At 35.4% G+C, this 22,384-nt stretch overlaps 1 pseudogene; it reads right to left on the bottom strand.

The window, feature by feature from the left end:
- Window positions 1–299: 299 nt before the first annotated feature.
- LOC149547059 (uncharacterized) overlaps window positions 300–22,384 on the bottom strand; it is a 79,904-nt pseudogene continuing 57,819 nt past the window's right edge.

Raw genomic sequence — 22,384 nt, 5'->3', positions numbered from 1 at the left:
CATTAATCTTCTAAATTGTTGAAAACAATTCCTTAATACGTAGCTATTATAATATTTAATCTTGTCCCAAATCCTTAAGAAGAGTCTCTGAAAAGATCTCTACTGAACAAGAATAGTTCAACGACATACACCAAATACCACACATACTGTGTTTACGTAAATACATATACGCACTGTTTTAGTCTTAAACCAATTCTTACATCACTATCTTCCCTAGATATCAACTGGGCCTTATTTATATGCTACCCACCTATGGTAATGTAGCTATTCCCACTCTACGTATAGAAACCCCCTCCCCTTCAAACCAGATTCCAAAGAACTGAAACTAGGCTACGAACGGTGTGCGCTCTGCCTTGGATGCATTTCGACGTTATGTGACCGTATTCACTCTCCTCTCTCCCTTCCACTTTGCTTTCGAACGTCACATTGTAAATCAATGTTCTTGGCTCCACGCTCACTTTCACGTTTGGACTGCTTTTCACCCACACTTTGTACACCGCATTGTCACTGCCCACGTTGGTCACCGTCCTCTTCACCTGAACATGCTCTCCATAATTCAATATGATAGAGAAAGAAAGGTAGTTAAGATCCGCACCTGATTCCACCGATTTGGGGCAAGGGGGCCATTTGTGAGCAATCGCTCCCATCGTCGATGCATTTTCTTCAAGGGGTCTGAGTGCTTCCTATCCAAACGTTCTTAAGCTGGATCTGGTAGCGCTAGGTGTCAACATCCTGGGTGCGTGGAAGGAAGGCAGGTTCAAGATAGCGTCCGGGACCTCGATGTCGTGTCCTCATGTCAGCGGCATCACAGCAATCGTACAAGCGGCCCATCCGATGTGGAGTCCTGCGGCAATCAGATCGGCTCTCATGACTACGGCCTCCACGCTCGACAACTCAAAGCATCCCATTAAAGATGAGCAAATGTTGCGAGCCGCGGACCCGTTTGCGATGGGAGCAAGTGAGGTAAATCCAACAGCTGCCTTGGAGCCCGGGTTGGTCTATGATTTGCACCCTCGAGACTATGTCAAATATCTGTGCGGTCGAAACGTATACACCAAAAAGCAAATAGCACTACTCACCCACAAATGGGGCAACAACTACCCAGCTAGTTATTTCGACTGGCTGGCTATGTCGTCCGTCTTCCTTCTGTCTCTCCATTTTGACATTCCTACTTCTTGACGTATCACAATGATCAACGCACAAACCTCGTGGCAGAGTACAGTCTGACGCAAATCACTTGAGACTGGCATTCATTGCACTTTGTAACTCTCTCCCTTTAGTATATTATGTCAATCTATTCTTCTTGTTTAAGGTTATTGCAACACCACTTTTTTTTTTCCTCATCATTTCTTGATTCTGTAGATGCAATGTAAAGTTCTAATATAGTTGCGACTCTATATGAATGAGTTTTAAATATAATCTACAAAGCAAAAATATTCATAACTCTTGATCCTTTTCACTGATATATAAGACGATCAAATTATGATTCTAGTGATGGCTTGATTTGATTAGTGTTTCTTTTGATACTTATTTCTCTAGCTTATGCAATGAATATGGTAAATTTGTGATCCTTAATGTAATCACTGACAAAATCAATCACTATAATGATCTTCCCTAAGCACAAATTTTGTAAATTTTTTTTAATTCAAAACCCAATATGAAGTCAAGATTATAGTAAGAATTCACTATTATTATTCCTAATGAAGCTTTTTGTTGGGTGCACATCACGACTTTATCCTTGAAAATGTGTGGGTCCACACCGAGGTCACTGCAGTAATCGTAGACCAGAGGCAGATTTTGAGTCCCGGCTCCTCTGTAAAGCGACGAGCCTTTCAATTGCTGACCGTTGCCAAGTTTAACGATAAAGAGAAACTCTCGGTCCATACTGCTGGCGCCCACTGTGGTCATCCACGGTGCCGTATTTGTAAGAGAAGATGGGAATGGCCCCTCGTTTCCAGCAGAGGCGGAAACGAATACACCCTTCTCTATGGCCCCTAACGCTGCCAGCGCAGTGTGATCCGTGTAAAACGCATACTCCAACACAGTGCCGAGTGACAGAGAAATTATATCGACGCCATCTTGGATGGCTTTTCCATGGCAGCAGCTATGTCGCTCTCATTGCAGGTGACTTCCACCACTCCCCAACAAGCCTTGTATACTGCCACTCTCGCCACAGGGGCCATCCCCACAGCCGTCCCATTACCAAAGCCGTTGTAGCTGGCCCCCTTTACAGCGGAACCCACAGCAATAGTAGCAGTATGTGTGCCGTGGCCATAGCTGTCTCTTGCTGATATGAAACCCTTGCCCAAGTGCGACTTCCAGCCCACAGAAAAATTGAATCTTGCTCCGATGAATTTTCTGTTGCACATGGATGAATCGAATCGGTCTCCGCTTTCACACTCGCCCTTCCATCTGGAGGGAACGGGACCGAGACCCTCGTCGTGGAAGTTCTCACTCTCGGGCCATATTCCCGTGTTGACCACGTCCACTATCACCTCTTCCCCCCGATTCAAATGCTTCGCCCACAGTCCTCTGTCATCGGCAAGGTCAAGAAAGTGAGGTGAGTGCGTGGTATGAGATTTAATCAGAGCCGATGGAATCACAGCGAGACAGCCATTAACACTCTCCAAAGCTGCAGCCTCTGCGCTGGTCAGTTTGGCTGCAAAGCCATGGAGGAGTGTGTCATAGGTGTACAAGAGGACAACTGGCCGGTCTGATTTGGAGGCATTGGAAGTCGCCTGATTAAGGGTTGAATGGTACCAGTGCTCGTGTTCACCCACTCTCTAAGTTATAGAGACAATTAGTGTTTGGAGAGGAAGGTAAGGAGATAGGGAGCTCTTCAACAACTTTCATTGCCATTAGCTTGGGTAAAGGTTGTGCTCATTCTATGATCCTCATTGCACTTGTTCATATTGTGAATGGAAATATGTAATGTATTTGGTGTTGTATTTGTTGTTATGTGTAAATATTGTGATGAATTTCTCTTGCATTTTCTCTTGATTTTGTGGATGAAATGTTTATGGGTGTAAAGGCTTCACTCACCCTAGGGAGGGAAGAGATGCCTTGGGTGAAGGGGTTAGTTGGGCTTGTTGACCATGATGACCTTTTTGAAATATGGCAAAATGCGTAAATAAAAGATGGCCAAATAAATATGTTGTTTGACAAAAAGAATAGGTCATAAGTAAGCCGTAATATATCACATGATATATTTATCACATGGCAATATTTCATCTGCAGTGTTGGCATAGAATAAAGTATCATCGTAGCACTTGCACAATAATTAATGTCTGGATGTACGCAGATATTTACAATGCATGTCACAGTTTTTGTGACATTTGTCAGATTTGTATGGCGGACTTCAAAAATGTTTGCAAAAACCTTAAGGTGGTGGGCAGTTTGAAAATTATAGTAACTTCTCTATTCTTCCGTCAGTTTGTATTTTCACAGACGCAGAGGATGCTTTGTCAAGTTTAAAACAAGGTTTAGTTGACTTGCTTCTGGGTTTTTACTATGTGGTTATACATTCACTAAGGTTTATATTGATACCAGTTTTGTCATTTTTTGACCTCTCTTCTGTTGATCTTTTGATGAATTTTGTCGCTGCGAGCTATGTTGCTGTATACAGAGCTTGGCCATTGTACAGATGCCTGAGAAATAAGCAAAGAACAAGAAGGCATGTTATGAAACAATATGCAAGATTAGGCAAAAACATAAAAGGAATATCACAGGTATTTTCATGAGCATGTCAGGTATGTTGTTTCCCAGACATAATCATTTTCTTGAAGAACAATTGAATTCTTCATTTGAAAAGAATGCACAAAGTTCTTCATTTGAAACTCCAGCAGTAAGGGTTTTTGAAAGAAATTCTTTGACTCAGTTTGATGCACAAATATTTGTCCTAAAACAAATACATAGTCAGTTCAGGTTTAAAATGAAATGGCAATTTTTTTAAGGAACGGTTTTTTTTTTTTTTTTTTTTAAAAGATAGAAAAGTTTCATGAAATATTGAATGAAGTTTTCTCCAAAGTTTGTAACAGCAATGAAGGAATTTGGTCTGAGATAATGGAAACTATTTTTGAGTATCTAAAAAATAAAAATGAAACACTATTGATTAGTTTGGAAGTTTATAATGATTACCAGATTTGAGACAGGAACAAATCCGAAAACTAAAACTGTTTTGTTAGTCTCTCAAACAACATTTTTAAAAGGAAGTTTGTGTAACAACCCAAACTGGTTCATTTGGGCTGATGTAACTGATTACATTCAAATTTTATCTCTATAAATATAGAGATCATTTGTAATTTAAATGGGACGAGTTAAAAAAAAGAAGAAGAAAGAAAGAAGACTTATATTTCAGAACAGTTTGTAAAGACTAAAAGTCTTATTATAGACTTGTATGCATGTATAAATGTCTTACATACACATTTATATGTGTGTATAAGCTTGTAATTACAACACTGATAAAAGGGTTAAATACCCTGAGCAGTAGAACCTGCTGATTGTAAAAGAATTGGAACTCAATAAAGAATACAGGTTCATGGAGTGGTTTTTCTCCCTATGACGAAACTGTGAGGATTTTCGAGGGTTTCTCACTCGGCACAAAATTGGTGTCTCTTCTTTCTGTGAGTTGATATTATTCAGTATGTTTACATTTTAGTACAGTTTGATTTCTCCACTGCTATAAATTATGAATTAAAATTACTAAACTTAGATTTTGGGAGAATTTAATAGTGTTCTGATTCACCCCCCCCCCTCTCAGAACCCTGATACTTCCAACAAGTGGTAATAGAGCATAGGATTCCTTTAGGAATTGTTCTAGGGATATTAATTGGAAGTCATGGCACAATCTGAAGGAGCTTCTCTTAATAGGGCTCCACTGTTTGATGGAAATGATTATGTTTTCTTGAAAGTTATGATGGAAGCCTTCATACATTCCTTAGATGTAAGGATGTGGGATGTTGTAATAACAAAATATACTATCCCAACAACAATCCCTACTGATGTAGATGAAAAACTAAAATTTGAGTTGGATAAGAAGGCAAGATATGCCCTTCTTTGTGGTCTCTCCAAAGATGTTTTTGCTAAATTTGTTTATTGCAAGTCAGCTAATGATATATGGGTCAAACTTGAAACAATATATCAAGGAGATGAAAAAGTAAAAGAGTCTAAACTGATAACTCTTAAAATACAGTTTGACAATCTGAAAATAAATGAAGATGAAACCATTGCTACATACTTCCTAAGAGTTGATGAAGTAGTGAATGCTAGAAAAGGTCTAGGTGAAGAGATAGAAGAATATGATGTAGTTTCAAAAGTTATTAGGTCAGTATTACCTAAATTTGAAACTAAAATATCTACATTAGAAGAAAAGAAAAGCTTCTAAAAAATGACCCTACATCAACTTCAAGGAACACTAACTGCATATGAAATGAGGATTGGCAATCAAGCTAGTTCCTCATCAAAAGAATCAGCCTTTAAGATTGAAAAACATGATGAGAGTGATTCAGATCTAACAGATGCTTTAGAAGCATTACTTGTCAAGAAAATGAGAAAGAAATATAAAGGCAAACCTAAATGCTTCAGCTATGGTCAATTAGGACACTTTGCTACAAAATGCCCAAATGTCAAACTTGAAGATTGTGATGAGAAAATTGAGAAGTTTTCAAAAAAGAAGCCTTGGAATCAGAATAAAAGATTCAAGGATTACAAGAAGAAAAGTCTTCTTTCAAAAGAAGATTCAAATGAAGAATCTAGCGATGTTGATGAAGAAGGGGAAAGACTATTCATGGCTAAAATAGTCCATACCCCTAAACCTAAACTCAGTGAATCTGAATTGTCATTTGATTCAGATGTAGAAGTAGATCTAGAAGAAGAACTTCTAAAATCTTTGCAAGAAGTTAAAAGATTAAATAAGTTGATTTCTAATCAAGAAGTTGAAAATCAAAAACTTCAAGAAGAGTTAAATGGAGCAAATTTGATTATAGAAAATCAAAAACTCTTGCTTGAGGAAAAGGATAAAAAATTAAATGTCTTGCAAAGATCATCTGTAGAATCTACTAGTCAAAAAACAAAGTTCTTTTTCAATGGTTATTGTTTTAATTGCAATATGTTTGGGCACAAGGCTATCTTTTGTGAAAATAACACTAATCAAAGAAAAAGGAAAGTTGTTAGGTGCTTTAAATGCTTTCATTATGGTCATTATGCAAATCAATGTAAATTGAATATGAGACCAAAACAAATCTGGAAGCAAGTAAGGGTAACAGAAAAGTCCTTAATTGTTGAAACAGCTCTATTCACTCAAAAACCTGCAACGTGGGTATTGGATAGCGGTTGTTCACACCATATGACTGGGTGTAAAAGCAAATTTAAAACCCTAAAAAATTTTGATGGAGGTTTTGTTCGATTTGGTGATAACTCAGGAGCCTACATTACTAGAAAAGGTTCAATAATTCTGAATAAAGACACACCAATTCATGATGTGTACTTTATTGAAGGTTTAAAACATAACCTGCTAAGTGTAAGTCAGATATGTGACAGTGGATATTCTATTTTCTTTAATGCAAAAGGATGTTATATTAAAAATGGAAAGGATAGAATCATTGCCAGTGGGTTAAGAACAAGCGGTAATCTTTACAACCTAATAGATTCAACTGTCCTAGAAACTTCATTAGTTAATACTTGTCTAATGAGTCAAGTAGAAGAAAATTGGCTATGGCACAAAAGACTGGGACATTTAAACTTCGATAATCTTGCTAGAATCAGCAAGAATAAAAAGGTTAGAGGACTGCCACTGATTACAAAACCAGCAAATATTTGTGAAGAGTGTGTTAAGGGCAAACAAATGAAAGTTTCTTTCAAAATGAAAGAATATTTGTCAAATAGACCACTTGAATTAGTGCATACTGATTTGTGTGGTCCTACTAAAACTGCTTCACTAAATGGCGAAAAGTATTTCATGTTGTTCATAGATGACTACTCAAGGATGGTTTGGGTAACATTTCTGAAACATAAATCAGAGGCCTTTGAACGCTTCAAATTTTTTAGAAAGATGGTAGAAAGAGAAACTGAATTAAAACTGAAATGTTTAAGATCAGATAGGGGAGAAGAATTCACCTCTCAAGAATTTATTGAGTATTGTGAGAGAGATGGAATAAAAAGACAATACTCTACTGCTAGGACACCACAACAAAATGGTGTTGTAGAAAGAAAGAATAGAACTGTAAAAGAAATGGCTAGAACCATGTTGAATGAAGCAAAACTACATGATAAATTTTGGAAAGAAGTTGTTCATACAGCTGTTTATATTCTTAACAGAGCACAAATCAGAGTTACAACTACTTACACTCCATATGAATTGTGGAATGGAAAAACAACAAATGTCAAGAATTTTAAGGTTTTTGGTTGCAAATGTTTTATAAAAAAGAACGACGATTCTCTAGAAAACTTTAATTCAAGATCTGATGAAGGGATCTTTCTTGGGTACTCCATGCACAGCAAGGCCTATAAATGCTATAATAAAAGGCTGAACAAAGTTGTAGAAGCTATAAATGTCATATTTGATGAAAATTCTGTGTGCTGTAATGATAAAAAAGATCATGAAGATTCATCTTTTCAAAAATCAGAAACTGCACATGATGAGCATCCTAAAAATGATGAAAATGAACTTGCTAATGAAACTGAATCAGAAAACTGCTCAAGCCCCAAAATAACTAGTGCTGGTTCGAAAATAAAAAACTTCTTCTAGAATAATAGCTAAGAGACATTCCGAGTCTCAAGTTATTGGAGATATAGAGAAAGGAATTTTAACTAGAAGAAAAGCCAAAATAGGTGAACAAGCAAACATTGCTGAACATTTTTGCTTAATATCAGATTTTGAACAAAAGAGTGTTGCTGAAGCTTTATCAGATTCCTGTTGGTAAAATGCAATGCAGGAAGAGATAAATCAAATAGAGAAAAATAAGTCTTGGGAACTTGTTCCCAGACCTAGTGACAAAAATGTCATAGGTGGATTCAATATTTCGTAATAAACTGGATGAAGAAGGTAAAGTGGTCAGAAATAAAGCGAGATTTGTTTGTAAAGGCTATGCTCAACAAGAAGGAATTGATTTCGGTGAAACCTTTGTTGCAAGGATGGAATCAATCATAATCTTTCTTGCATATGCTAGCCATAAAAAATTCACTGTTTACCAAATGGATGTTAAAACTGTTTTCTTAAATGGGTTTCTTGAAGAGGAAGTTTATATGGAACAACCAGAAGGTTTTGAATCTTCGGACAAACCTGATTATGTTTATCAACTGAAAAAGGCTTTGTATGGCTTAAAACAAGCTCCTAGGGCTTGGTACTCTAGGTTGGATAAACATTTAACTTCAAATGAATTTTCTCGAGGAAAGGCAGATAGCACCTTGTATATCAAAATGATAAATGATGACATTTTGGCAGTTGAAATTTATGTGGATGATATCATTTTTGGGTCTACTAATGATGATTTAGCAAAACATTTTTCAAAAATCATGGAATCTGAGTTTGAGATGTCAATGTTAGGTGTACTCACATTTTTTTCTTGGTTTGCAAGTCTCACAGCTTGAACATGGATTATTTCTTTCTCAAACTAAATATGCCAAAGAAATGTTGAGAAAATTTAATATGGCTGAATGCAAACCTATTAGCACTCCTATAGAAATTGGCTATAAATTAATAAAGAATGATGATTCATCTTCTGTTAATCAGACTCTTTACAGATCTATGATTGGAAGTTTGCTATATTTAACTACATCTAGACTTGATATAATGCAAGCTGTATGTATGGTGTCAAGATTTCAATCTGATCCAAAGCAATCACATCTTAATGTGGTGCATAGAATACTGAAATACATTCAAGGCACTCTTGATTATGGTTTATGGTATCCTCACAGCACTGATTTTACTCTTACTGATTATATTGATGTAGATTGGGGAGGATCTGACGATAAAAAGAGCACTAGTGGTGTAGCTTTCTTTCATGGTGAGTGTTTGGTTGCTTGGCATAGTAAGAAATAGGATTGTGTAACTTTATCCACTTGTGAATCTAAATATGTTGTAGCTACAACATGATGTACTCAATTAATTTGGATGGATTATCAGATATCTGATTTGGGCATTCGAGTTTCAAAACCTATTTCAATAATGTGTGATAATATGAGTGCAATTCAATTAAGCAAAAACCCAGTTATGCACTCACGTACAAAACACGTAGCCATCAAACTTCATTTCTTGAGAGATAAAGTTCAAAATAATGAATTCAAATTAGTTTATGTGCCTACTCAAGGACAGGTGGCTGATATTTTTACAAAGGCACTACCAAGAGAACTATTTGAACAATTAAGAACACGATTGGGAGTTTTCTCTCAATCACTACTGGCATAACACTCTTTCTAATAACTTTTCTGTGATAGGTTTGTGCTCCTTTCACAGAAAGAATTGATGAAAAGCAGATGGTCAAATTTTTTTGACGCAAAAATTTTGGGGGAGTAATCAGCATTTCACACAAGATTTGTTTCACAGGTTGATTTCACAGATTTAATCAACATTTCACACAAGATTTGGTTCACAGGTTGATTTCACAGATTTAATCAGCATTTCACACAGGATTTGGTTCACAGGTTGATTTCACAGCTTGGTTTATCAAATTTTTTTGATTGATTCAGGTCAGTTGGTTCAGATTTTGTCTAATGTTTTTGGATCAGCATTGCATGGTAAATCAACATTTTTGTTTCTATGAGATGGTGAAAATTTTTGCATCAAAAATGGGGGAGATTGTTGACCATGATGACCTTTTTGAAATATGGCAAAATGCGTAAATAAAAGATGGCCAAATAAATATGTTGTTTGACAAAAAGAATAGGTGATAAGTAAGCCGTAATATATCACATGATATATTTATCACATGGCAATATTTCATCTGCAGTGTTGGCATAGAATAAAGTATCATCGTAGCACTTGCACAGTAATTAAGGTCTGGATGTACGCAGATATTTACGATGCACGTCACAGTTTTTGTGACATTTGTCAGATTTGTATGGTAGACTTCAAAAATGTTTGCAAAAACCTTAAGGTGGTGGGCAGTTTGAAAATTATAGTAACTTCTCTATTCTTCCGTCAGTTTGTATTTTCACAGACGCAAAGGATGCTTTGTCAAGTTTAAAACAAGGTTCAGTTGACTTGCTTCTGGGTTTTTACTATGTGGTTATACATTCACTAAGGTTTATATTGATACCAGTTTTGTCATTTTCTGACCTCTCTTCTATTGATCTTTTGATGAATTTTGTCGCTGCGAGCTATGTTGCTGTATACAGAGCTTGGCCATTGTACAGATGCCTGAGAAATAAGCAAAGAACAAGAAGGCACATTATGAAACAATATGCAAGATCAGGCAAAAACATAAAAGGAATATCACAGGTATTTTCATGAGCATGTCAGGTATGTTGTTTCCCAGACATAATCATTTTCTTGAAGAACAGTTGAATTCTTCATTTGAAAAGAATGCACAAAGTTCTTCATTTGAAACTCCAGCATTAAGGGTTTTTGAAAGAAATTCTTTGACTCAGTTTGATGCACAAATATTTGTCCTAAAACAAATACATAGTCAGTTCAGGTTTAAAATGAAATGGCAATTTTTTTAAGGAACGATTTTTATTTTTTTTTATAAAAAGATAGAAAAGTTTCATGAAATATTGAATGAAGTTTTCTCCAAAGTTTGTAACAACAATGAAGGAATTTGGTCTGAGATAATGGAAACTATTTTCGAGTATCTAAAAAATAAAAATGAAACACTATTGATCAGTTTGGAAGTTTATAATGATTACTAGATTTGAGACAGGAACAAATCCGAAAACTAAAACTGTTTTGTTAGTCTCTCAAACAACATTTTTAAAAGGAAGTTTGTGTAACAACCCAAACTGGTTCAGTTGGGCTGATGTAACTGATTACATTCGAATTTTATCTCTATAAATATAGAGATCATTTGTAATTTAAATGGGACGAGTTAAAAAAAAAAAAAGAAGAAAGAAAGAAGACTTATATTTCAGAACAGTTTGTAAAGACTAAAAGTCTTATTATAGACTTGTATGCATGTATAAATGTCTTACATACACATTTATATGTGTGTATAAGCTTGTAATTACAACACTGATAAAATGGTTAAATACCCTGAGCAGTAGAAGCTGCTGATTGTAAGAGAATTGGAACTCAAGAAAGAATATAGGTTCATGGAGTGGTTTTTCTCCCTATGACGAAACCGTGAGGATTTTTGAGGGTTTCCCACTCGGCACAAAATTGGTGTCTCTTCTTTTTGTGAGTTGATATTATTCAGTATGTTTACATTTCAGTACAGTTTGATTTCTCCACTGCTGTAAATTATGAATTAAAATTTCTGAACTCAGAGTTTGGGAGAATTTAATAGTGTTCTGATTCACCAACCACCCCCCCCCCCCCTTCTCAGAACCCTGATACTTCCAACAGGGCTCAACAATGTAGTTGAGAAAATATTCTCTTGGAGAGAAGATAGTATTTTTTCATGGAGTATGGGCTCCATTGAAGCCATATACCTTGTTTGTTATGTGAGGTATAAGTGTATGTTGATAGCCTTGAAGAGGCATTTGTATTATGGGAGGTATAAGCGTTTTTATGTGATGAGGAGGATGTATTTGATAGCCTTGAAGAAGCATTACACAATTGCAGATGTATATGTGTATATGGATATGGCATTCTCCTCTCTGGAGAGCCCACCTTCACCCATTGTTTCATGATTCCAATGGTGAATCATTGTGTTAAACCTTATAGGGCTTGTAAATGTATTGTAATATTGAGTTTTGTATGCATTGTGAAATGTTTGAGTGAGTGTAACTTGTTTGAGTCTTGTTTCCTTTGCTCGGTGGGTGGCTTCTTAGAAGCTTAGGATGGGAGGTGAGCCTCCATGGTTCTTGGTTTCATGTTGTTTTGCAAGTTTGTGAGAATGGGATCTATGAAAAAGTTAGGGTTTTCCCCTTGGCATTACTGTAGAATCAGGTGTTGTGTGATGTACCATGCAGTTGAAGGAAATTAATCCTTCCCATGTCATTTGTAATGCGTTGAGATGGAAATATCTCCATTGTGATCTTTTGTATTGTGAGAAGGACTTATATCTTGTTGCATATAAATATGAATGTGTAAACTAGGGTTGGATGATATGCATATAGTTGGCATTGTAAGAGAAAGCTTATATCATCTTCATAGTTGTATATGAAGGAAACAAATAATTTCATGTAAAGGAATAACCATTGTTGTGAAGTAGATGTAGAAGTTAAGTAAATGTGATATTTTCCTTCTCATGTAGGTTATGAATCAAACAATAGATATATTTCCTAGATTGCTTGTGTGGGAGAGATTTATTGTAATAGGTAAACCAATTCAAAACTTAAGTGATTGCATTGTAAGGATTACATGTTATGTATTTCGATGTAATGGCAAGAAAATTTATTGTATTGAGATAGTCATATGTTTTTAAGAGAGATATTTCCCCATGTTCAGAATAATGAGCAATTCTATATAGAGTTTATTCATCATTAGTAAACATATATTTGATCTTGTGCAATGAAATCTTTTGTGCTAAACTTTTGTTTCTTGTCATTTTAGTAATCCTATATAATAGATAAATGCAAAGGAATAACATCAAATTTATAATTATAAGAAACAGAGATGTCAATTTAGACCATCATCAAAATCTTAGTCTATTAGAATGAGAAAGGAGAGAAAAGAAAAATAAATCATAGTGAAGAATGCCTGCACATGCACTTTTACCCTGAAATTTGTATGGGAGAAGAAAGTAATTCCCCCTCTCAAACACAGACAAATAAAATATTCAAATAGAACATTCCCTAGATTTCCTACAAAGAGATGTGATAAAATAATATTAAGAAAAAGAAATATCCTAGCTAAAAGGGAGTGTGAAGGGACTTAGGAAAACTGACATGACTTGAACCAAAATCTCATACTAACAAAGAAAATAAAAATATAAACTATTTATATATATCCTAAAGGACCTTCACTCTTAACCATGTAGAAAGGTACGCCTAGGGAAAATCATCAACCTCTAAAGAGGGCAATCTTCACAGTAAAGAAACTACCACTATGGTATATGTCATGCTACCACCTTGTTGGGCACATAACCCCTTGAAAGTGTCAAGTCAACCAGCTGCCCACCATGTACCTTGGATGAAGGATCTAGGGATCGGCTATGTCTGCATAGATGTAATTGGGCACCGTGTGAATTGAGATGGATGAAAGCCACGTACTTGAGAAGAGATGGGTTGACTAGCTCCCACACAATCCAGGAAAAAGGACATTGTAAAGGAATCGCCTTGGGAGAACAGCGACACATGACTCCCACCTTCCCACATGTGTTGCCTCCTAAAGCGTCTCTAAAGGCTGCCAACATATTGGGTAGGTAAGTGGTATTGGGATGGAATAGTAAAGAAAGTTATCTACAATAAAGCTAGTTAGAGAGTACGTAGGAATAGATGGCAAATAGTATTTAGGGGTTAGAAATTCTATATTAAGGGTGTAATACATGTTAGACCTTAACGGGTTAAAATAAATAAAATAACAAAATAGGAGAGATTGTTATTAGTGGTAGTTAAAAGGGTGCTTGGAGATATCTATAGGGATACGGGTTAGAATAAGTAGGTTAGAGAGATTAGAATTTAGTCATATCTTAGTATCAATATGGTTGTAGATAGTAGGAATTATTAAGAGGACTCTAAAAAAATTAAAGTTAACTAGGTATTAGTTAACAAGTTAATATATTTGGTTAGAGTGAATAGTTGACACTATTGTTATAGAAAGGGTAATGTTGGTGGGATAGATAGGGTAATTAATTGGTATTAGGAATATGTATAGTAGAAATATATTAGTAAAATTATTATAAGTATCTTATAATGTATATGTTCTATGATGTTCTATATAGTAAAAGTATATACTAAATGTTAGTTATTCCATAGTTTAAGTAATATAATCAAATGATGTATGTTGTTAATATAAACCACTCCATACCTTGTGATTTATCATTATAAAATGTATAAGAATGTTATTGAGGTATATGTTAAATCTAAATGTATGATAAATGGTATTCTTCTTGAGTTAGATACATGGTCTTTTAGAGGTTGCTAAGAAGGTGATGAAATCTATTAGTTATAGGAATTTACTAAATTGTTTCATAAGTAAACTTTAATTTAACTACATAAATAATTATAGTCAGGAAGTACTCAATATATTCTTAAAGGATTCATCAACCTATTTCAATGCCTATAGCAAAGAATGTGATCTCATTTCAGTAAGAGCTATGCCTCTACCACCATCAGAGAAACATAATGTTATGTTATCAAACTCTTTTGTGTATTTGTCCTATAAGTAAGGATGAGATCTTCACCACACCAATAAGGATTAATTCATTTATAGATTTAAGATTTGTTGCAACTCTAAAATCACAACTAATAGGTATCTTGGACTCTTAGCCTTCTGTAACCAGTATAGAAATGTCCAGATCTCTATGTTATGTCCTAAGCATTACCTTTCAAAGTCAAAAATTTGTAGTTGTGTTTTGCCCTAAATTTAGGGCATGAAAAATTCACTATTTAGGATGAGGTTGGTATGATGAATATTTCCTTGGTTGAAGATTCTTATTAGTACGCTTTGAGAGCAAAGGAAAAGATAAAGAGGAAGAATCTAGGTAGTTCTTAAGGGAAGGAGAAGTAGGTCTACTCAACAAAGGCTAAACCAAGTGCAGAAGATGAACCAAAACCTTTTGATCAAAATAGAAGGACATGTAGAAGTGAGTTTAAGGGTACTTGTTTCAAATGTCATGAAGAAGGACATAGAGCTTATGACTGTCCACAGATGGCTGGTGACATAAGAGTTGTTGTTGTGAATGAGGCTAAAGACCATGAACTTGAGCAAGGAGAGAGTTTCCTAACTCAATGAGTACTGGTTGGTCAGAGAAGTAATTTGTTTAGGACTACTTGTAAGTTTGGTGGTAATGTATGAAATGTGATTATGGATGGTGGTAGTATTGATAACCTTGTTGTTGAGGAGATGGTTCAAAAACTTGGTTTGAGAAGAACGAGACATCCTTATCCTTATAGGATTGGCTGGTTACAAGGTGAGCATGCTTTGGAAGTGAGGGAGTAGTGCCTTGTTGATTTCCTAATTGGGCAGCATAAGGATCAAGTGTTGTGTGATATTGTGGACATGAACAATTGTCATTTGTTTCTTAGTAGACCTTGGTAGTATGATTGGAAGATTGTGCATGATTGTGTCAAGAATGTGTTTACACTTGTGAAAGATGATAGGAAGCATCCCTTAATTCCTTTGCAGAATGAAGAGGTTGATAGAAGGAACCTAATTATTAATAGCCTAGTTGAGTTGGTAGATTCTTGTTGGTAAATAGATTTGTCACAACAAAATTCGCCCAACAGAGTGTATATGACAAACCATTCAAAACAGTTGGATAGGCCCTTGGTAAGCGACCTTCCTTTGCATTCAGAGGGGTAGCTCCCTTGTTTGATATAATTTTTAAGGATTTTCAAATAAAGAATCTAACACTTTAAAAATTGAGAGAAAGCTATTCAAGACGAATGCATCATGCGACCTCACACTTTCTTGAGTAAACAAGAATGATAACAAAGGCGATCAAGAACTATGCTTGAAAATGAATAGTATTACCATACAAATTCATGATTCATAAACATTTTCACAATACTGTGAGAATGTTCACTACAACTGCAATAATTTTGATTTTAGAACAAGAAATAAAAAATGCATCTCATTTCATTTCCTTGCACCAAGAACATAATAGAGATTTTTCAATTTAAGAGATAAAAATTGTACATACTTTCCAAAATTTATCTTTTGATCAAAATTTCAGCATAGTGTTCCCTTATTCTAAAGCAAAAAGTCCCTTAACAAAGCCCAAAGGAGTCTTTATATAGACATAGAGGTTAATAACTACCTCTTCGTGGTTAGTAACCACCTCCAAAATATGTAATTTTGGAGAGGTTAATTAACCTCAATAAAATTAACCTATACACAGACAAATATTAAAAACAAAACTTTAAGCTAGAATTTCTAAGGATGTATACATATCTAATCACTAGTCTTCTAACTCCTAACTCTATCTACTGGATACGATTAACTTATCCCAGAAAGCCCTGTAAGCATCGAGGATGATCATCATTGATTCATAATTTGGGATGAACACATTCTCCATCCTGAGTTTGGCTATGAAGTATCTATCCTAAATTTCTTTTGACTCTTGTTAATAGACTGAAATGTTACAATCTCCCAGAGTGACTACAACTAGGCTGAGCTTCATCATAATTTTAGCATCTAATACACAATTCTCTATTTCTAAATGAATTTGGATACTGAAGGAATCAAGAAGAAATTGACAATCAATATGTTGAAGATGACTTACTGCTACCCCACCTATGATAGTAGAGACTAATTCATCTATGGCTTTTGTTTTTAGTTGCTCCCAAGAAGCTATTAGTTTTTCAAACTTAGTGATCCCTTTGCTGATATTTATCATTTTCCAACGAACACTTTTACTCCAGATACGTGTTTGGTTCTCACTTGGAAAAGCAATAATCTTCTCAAGAAGTAGGATGCTTGTATTTGACTTGGCCATTTCTTTTAATTCATCAACTACTTTTTGCTAGGTGGATTTATGTTCCTTGCTACTTTCCAACTCTTTAGAAATTTCCCATATTTGTTTACTGGCTTTTTCATATATTTCCATCACTTCAGTTATGAGTTTTGAAACATACTCTATCATCCTCTTTATCCAAGCTTCGATCATCATACTATGTGACTTGTGTTTGTTTACTCTTTCAACAACATTATGATCTAAAATGCCATGAGGACTTGCTAAAACTGGTGAAGTAACCATTGCTTTCACGTTAGATGAATCAATGATTGAACTGATATAAGATACCAACATCTAAACTTGCTCCTTGAGTTGCTCTTTGGTTTCTTTCTCTTTCTTTTCTCTTTGTAACATTTGAGTAACAGTCACTTCAAAATTTTGAAAGTCTCTTTCTATAGTAGATGGACCAAGATCAACCTTATCTAGAATTAAATTCGATTCAGTTTTTTTCACTTTAGGAGGCTTCTAACTTACGAAACTAGAGATCACATCAAATGGAGGCAGGATCATTTGAACAACTTTCTTCTTCTTTTGAAGACTGGTCCGGAACCATGATTGTGTAGTATTTGAAACTTGCATGTCACCTGTTATATTTTCAACAATCGTCATTAAATCTTCTAAATTAGATAATTGATTATCCAACTGTGTGATGTCTATTAATGATATCTTAGGAGGAGAGAAACTTGAATGAGGAATTGCTACATCATGAGAGGATATAATGGGAATGTGTGGTTCAACAACTTGAGGAGTTCCTTGATCCTTCATATTAGGCTCATTTCCTTCCTAATTCGATCTAGTAGATTTACATTTCATTTTTGTCCTCCTCTTTTTGACTGTAAACTTAGTTGGCTGATTTAGATCTTCATCTTGATCTAGAACACTTGCATCGAATTGTTGCGTTTTCTCACCAGAAGTTTCCTGTAATGCCATTCAAAATGATTCTCATTGATAGCCTCTTCTCTCCCTACTTTGGAATTTAGCAGTCACTTTTTCTATTTTGATTTTACTGATCCAATCTCTTGTTCTTTTAAGGACATAGGCAGTTCTTTCCTTTAGGCTTTTTAACCCTTGAATTGACCAATCAATAGGAGGAAGATCTAGTAATTTGATTTTCTCATAGTATAATGGATCAACCAAGAAACCTTCATTATAATCTACACCTGTCACATCAATATCCACCTTGAAATCTATTATGTGCCTTACTGTAAGTCGCATCCAATCTCTCTTCCTAACTTTGAAATCATTTTCACAATCCTTCGAAAAGTCCTTCAGAGCCAGAAAGTGACCAAGGTTGGGATTTAGCTTTAACTCATTAACTGCTTAGCCTTTACTATCATAAGGGAAACACATAGTATAAGGATGCAAATTTATTGTGGCAATGGTTCCTTCTATATTCCTCGCATTTGATGTAGTGTCACAGCTATAATATTCGATGCCGATAGGAAAAGGTATTTCATCTATCCTCCTGTTCCTGCAAAGTTTATTGATTTGACTAATCTGCCTGTGCATTTCAATCAGGAGCAATTTATCATCAACAAATCTAGGTAGCATTAAGGGACACCCATCATAGGTAGCTAACCTGACATAAGTGAACTTTGGGAACTGTATGAAGACACTTCCATATTTTTGTACTTTCATTGCTACTTTTGGTGAAATTCTAAGTCCCATGTTTCCTTGGATTTCTCTTACAGTCATCATTGTACATGCATCATTCACTCTTCTAAAATGGTGCAGGCTATTGTCATACTGTATCTAAGGAAGATGATTGTAAATCATAGTCATATCATCATATAAACCTTGTTGGTTAAGCCCTGGCCAACTTTTGGTACTTGCAATAGCGTATAAAAGGTATGAAGTCATGTAGAAGCAATCATTTTCTTGAAGTTCCATGAGTTGTCTATGCAATGAGTCACTGATAATTTCAGCCCAATCAATGTGTTTCTTCCCTTTGCAGACCACGTTAATAAATAGGAACATCCAACCTTCGAACTCATGTGAATCCCGAAGTCCAACTATCCTGCTTAATAGAGTTACCATGTTTGCTATGTCTTCCTTTAGCAATGATCTGTGGATGGATTTGGCCAGTTGAGATTTCCCTTTCCTTTGTTGCAAGAGCCATGACCTGGCAAAAATGTTTAAACACTGAGTTTGATTTGCGATAAAATACTCCTTGGTGGTTCTTAGATTGATGTTGGCATATTGCACTCTGGTAGGGAATTAGAAAGTAATGACAATAGAGATAGGATCTAGATGAATAATTACTTTATTATTTGATGAAATAACCTCTCTAGTATTTGAATGATAAGCTTTCATGCTCTCTAATACTAGGTTTGGGCACTGCACTGAAATGGGATGCCCTCCTGCTTGAGCCAAGCCACTTTCCAATATCTTTCCAGCTAAAGGGGTCCTTTCCTCGCTCTCAAGAGATGACCAAAAATCTTGAAGGTAGACACTTCCTAAAATAGTATCACCAATGTCTAGAAGCATACTTCTTTAAATGGGAGCATAATTGGACCTCTAATATTTATACTTCATGGCTTGATTGTTAATCTTTTTCTCAAATATGCCAAATGTCTTCAACCCTGCACTCAACTCTTTATTTCCTGCTTCAAAGTGATGAACCAACTATTATATCAAAAAGATCCGCCAACATTACATTTGACTAAAGATGACCATGTTTTGTATTAAACATTCACAAGAATTTTTGTTATGCCCAGCCTATCATTTACTCACGGATTTGGATAACATTCATGATGCTCTAGCCTATATGTAGGTTGTTGATTGCAAAAGAAAAAAAGGATGCTAATCCAAATTTGGATGACTTAATTTTTGGAGGTAAACTCAGTAAAGCTCCTTGTGTTATGGGTTAGGAATGACCATTTCATTTTGTCAAGCATCTTGTCAACAATCTACATGCTTTGTCCATGTTCTCCACCTATCTATTTAGGCATTACATCAAACAAGTCAATTGCGACCTCAAGTATTGCTTACATTCTGCATAACATGTCTATGGATTTGAAAATAAACCATTAGAATCCTCTTCCATTCAAGGCTGTCATATTTTTGGACAAAACTACTTCTCTTCTCAATTAGACTCCCATTCACCCATTTGGAATTAGACTGTAGTTTCTTGTGATCTGTATTCGCATTCTATCATTGCCTTCAACTTGTCTGACATGAACTCTCAACGCACTATCTCTCGTGTCGTAGGAAAGCTATCATCTCTTCAATCTGTTGATCTGTCCAACAATGTCATCACTGGTATCGTTCCACCTCATCTCGGCCAACTTCCCAATCTGTAGATACTTTGGCTATACAAAAATGGATTACAAGGGACCATTCCACCCGCTGTCTCTTCTTGTCAAAGTTTACATGATCTGCATCTCTCCTTTAACCACCTTCATGGCACCATTCCCACTGAATTGGGCATGCTTACCCATCTTGTGGATTTTTTCCTTCATAAAAAAAGAGTTATCGGGCACCATTATTTCTGTTTATATTTGTAGGTGTCTCTATTTGTAGTAATGTATCTTATTTGGCAAGGGGATTCTGAGTCAATGGTGCATACTACTAGTGTGAGGCTGGAGTGATGGTGGCATGAGCATACCCACTACTCACGTGAAGAGAATGTGCACTTGGGTTGGCGATAGGGTGAACAAGGTAATGTGGGACTGCTTGCTAATCCACAAGTTTATTTGTTTCTTTAAAGTGTCTTTACCCTGCTGGCATGGAGAGAATAATGCACTCCTTTATGCATGCTGCAGCACTCTGAAAACCCACTGTGAATGCATATAGCCCTAGGTTGAAACCCTAGAAAATGTGAAGTACTGACTTTAATAAGTGCTTCAATATTATCTCATTATACGAGGGATCTTAACTTTACTAATGCCACATATATTACCCTCAATGCCATGTTTTATACACAAGCTGGTATCTAGCATACAATAGTAGAAGAACTTAATTCGAGCCTTTAAGAAACTTCCAAATTATTTATACAATTTGAATTACCTCCCATTGGGCATGGTGGATTATCAAGAAGTTCATCTGATTTGTCTTTATTGATATTGCCAGTTGCTTTTTATTTGCAACATGTATTTTGGCTTTTCTTTGAAGAAGACTAAATTTTTCATTGTTTTTTTTTTTTTAAACAACAGGGAGCATTCAATGATTTAGAAAATTGCCTTTATTTTTTCATTATTCTCCCCACTTTCTGCACACTTGTTTTATTTCCTCAGACATCTGCGTTTTCAAAATTTTAATAACTTTCATCTTCTCATCACACAGATTTTTTCACCTTTTTAAAAAAAAAATCATTCACATATCTAATTTTTAATGGAGAAATTCAAAAGGTTAATAACCATCTCAAAGAGGTTAATGATATGGAAGGAATACGTGATTTTGGAGAGGTTAATTAACCTCCTCCAAATTACGTGATTTGAATGTTATCATTAACCTTTTTGAGAGGTTAATGGTTGGAGAGAGAATACGTGATTTTGGGGAGGTTAATTAAACTCCTCCAAAATATGTGATTTTAAAATTATCATTAACCTTTTTGAGAGGTTAATGGTTAATGATAAATTTGAAAACACACAATTTGGGTCTCTCCATTAACCTGTGATAACTTCAAGCTCAGAAGCCAGATTTTGAAAATTTCAAGTGCTGAGCAGAGCTAGAAACAAGGCAAAGATATGAAGATTCAAAACTTCACAAAAATTCAAAGATAAAATAACCATTTCAACAATTAAAATGAGGCATATTTCACAAATAACCATAGGATTAACAAGGTCAAAATTGAGACATTTTGATAACTGGGTAACAACTGGCTCTATCTGGGGATAAGGACTAACAAGGACAAAGCTCGAATCCAAAACAACTAGAATAGTGCCTTATCCATTAGGCTATAAAATAGAGTCATCTGAAGGACCAATTTACAAAAGAGGGAACAAACACCAAAAATGGGACAAGGGAAAGAAAAACTAAAGCAACACAAACTGACAGGAGCACACTGAAAACAAGACTATTTATATAAAAAAAAGGTGTACTACACCTTCTACTGATGATAATGCTTCAAGTATTGCCCATTATAAGGTAAGGGCAACTGGGTACCACTTAGGTATGACAAAATAAAGGAATTCTTTCCACATACCTCTTTAATCTAGAAAGGGCCTCTCCATAAGGAGTCAAACTTTCCATGTAAGCCCTTTGGTTCTATGTGCTTATCCCAAAGCAAGACAAGATCACCTTCTTGGAACACCCTCTGCTTATCCTTTTTGTCAAATAACTTCTTTACATGGGATTGATGTTCCTAAATTCTGTCTACAACCACATCTCTCTCTTCTTCAAACTTTGTCAAATACAACATTCATTTTTCAAGAGCATCTTTGAATTCATGAGTCTCAATAGCATTCTGTAACTTCAAGGCAGATAATTATAGAGGAAGAGGAAGAGTTAGTTTGGTCCCATACAGGATCTCAAAGGGAGATAATCCTGTTGCTCTCTTTTTAGTAGTATGATTTGCCCAAAGTGTATCATACTTGTGCCGAGACCTTTGATTGACAATTACCAATTTCCTCACAATGGTCATAATATTTTTATTGTTTGATTCTACCTGACCATTTCCTTGTGTGAAATAATATGAGGAGTGAGATAGAATGATTCCATATTGATAG

Source organism: Cupressus sempervirens, chromosome 7, assembly GCF_028749045.1.
Source record: "Cupressus sempervirens isolate cs-2001-9-10 chromosome 7, ASM2874904v1, whole genome shotgun sequence".
Classification (NCBI taxonomy): Eukaryota; Viridiplantae; Streptophyta; class Pinopsida; order Cupressales; family Cupressaceae; genus Cupressus; species Cupressus sempervirens.
The sequence above is the reverse complement of the archived record's forward strand: the minus strand, read 5'-3'. Positions and strand labels throughout refer to the sequence as shown.